We start from the raw sequence: 572 nt of genomic DNA on the forward strand, positions 1-572 counted from the left end.
CCACTGGGGCCGGGGTCGAGGCCGGGCGCGCTCCGCAGCGGGGCCGGGGCCAGGGCTGATGCCGGCGGGCAGCGGCCACGCATGCTGCTCGGAGCCCCGCGTCGGGAGAGGAGCCGGAGCGGCGCGGGTGGGGACTCCGCGCGCTCCGGGGCCGGGGCCGGGACCGGGACCCGCCGCCGCCGCCTGTGCTGTCGCCGGCCAGCCGCCCGCTCCGGCTCCCGCGCCGGCTCCCGCCCGGGCTCCGCGCTCTGCCGCGGCGCGGGGAGGGAGCGCGAGGAGCGAGCCAGGGAGGGAGGAGGGAGGGAGCGAGAGAGCGAGCGAGCTAGCGGCGGGAGCCGGGCGGGGGAGGAGAAGGCGCGGCCGCAAAACCGAGGCGGGGGGGCGAGTAAGGTGGAGGACAAGGCTCCTTTCAGAGAAGGGGGCGGAGAGGGAGGAGCGCCCCAACCACCGCCCTGCACTGATGGGGCAGCGAAACTGACAAAGGGGCGCGGGCTAGGGGCGTGCCAGCCTTGCGCCGGGGCCGGAGCCTCTGAGCTCCAGCCTCGCACACGACCGCGCTCCTCCGAGTCCCA

The sequence above is a fragment of the Lipotes vexillifer genome, unplaced genomic scaffold, assembly GCF_000442215.2.
Source record: "Lipotes vexillifer unplaced genomic scaffold, Lipotes_vexillifer_v1.1 scaffold103, whole genome shotgun sequence".
Lineage (NCBI taxonomy): Eukaryota > Metazoa > Chordata > Mammalia > Artiodactyla > Lipotidae > Lipotes > Lipotes vexillifer.